The following is a 972-nucleotide window of genomic DNA, read 5'->3' as shown; positions in this document are numbered from 1 at the left end:
TGTGATCAGAATAAATGGAAAAATATCTGAATTTGTCCACCCGTCCCCCCCTCAAACATGTTAAGTGTGTGACGTCCCTGATCAGAATCTATTCAACAGGTTAGATAGTTACCATGGCTGCGATACTGGGAGAAACAGGTGGCTATGTTTCTCCCATTCCCACCTATGCCTATAAGTCTCCTAACAGTCAACTGATGCTTTGATTTAATGGGGGCCATAAATATGTCCTCTGAGGTGTAACTGGGATACCGGAAAGTTTTACATTTAGCTTTACGACAACAAAGATATTCTAGTCTATTGCTCTGCCTGTTCCTCTGTGCTTACGATCATCTGATTCCATAGACAAACCGATTCCACCAACCCACACAAGGTTGCTTTTTGCCCCCTCCGTGTTCTCAGAGCTGTGGCGTCACCGGCGTCAGGTGACGATGCCTCCCAAACTTATCCCTGTAAATATAGCACATCCTTAGGAATATCACAGAGCGGGGGACAGGAGACTGATCATGAGGAATAGGAGGGGGAGATCGTACCCGTAGGAAAAATGAGCACACTACTCCAGTCAGATAGGAATGTATGTAAGATGAGTATGAAACTATTGAGAGACCTGTATGGAATTCCAGGTGCATTATGTAAACACAAACATTTCCACCTGGAAATAGACCCCTAAAATGTCTTTGATATATTTGTGATATATAGTACATAAAAAACTGTTTCAAATATGGTTTATGAAGCATTGGGTATCAATGTATACAAATGTAGGCCTACATTTTGTTTTGTGGACTCCTTTTAACATAAAAGACAACATGCAAAAAATACACATCAGGGGATTGTATGAGTTAACATACTAAAACAAAATGGATACATCACTATACAGAATACTGTACTGTATGGAAGGATAATATAGAATACTGTACTGTATGGAAGGATAATATAGAATAATGTACTGTATGGAAGGATAATATAGAACACTGT

Source organism: Salvelinus sp. IW2-2015, unplaced genomic scaffold, assembly GCF_002910315.2.
Source record: "Salvelinus sp. IW2-2015 unplaced genomic scaffold, ASM291031v2 Un_scaffold2112, whole genome shotgun sequence".
In the NCBI taxonomy this organism is placed as follows: domain Eukaryota; kingdom Metazoa; phylum Chordata; class Actinopteri; order Salmoniformes; family Salmonidae; genus Salvelinus; species Salvelinus sp. IW2-2015.
This window is presented reverse-complemented; position numbering follows the sequence as displayed.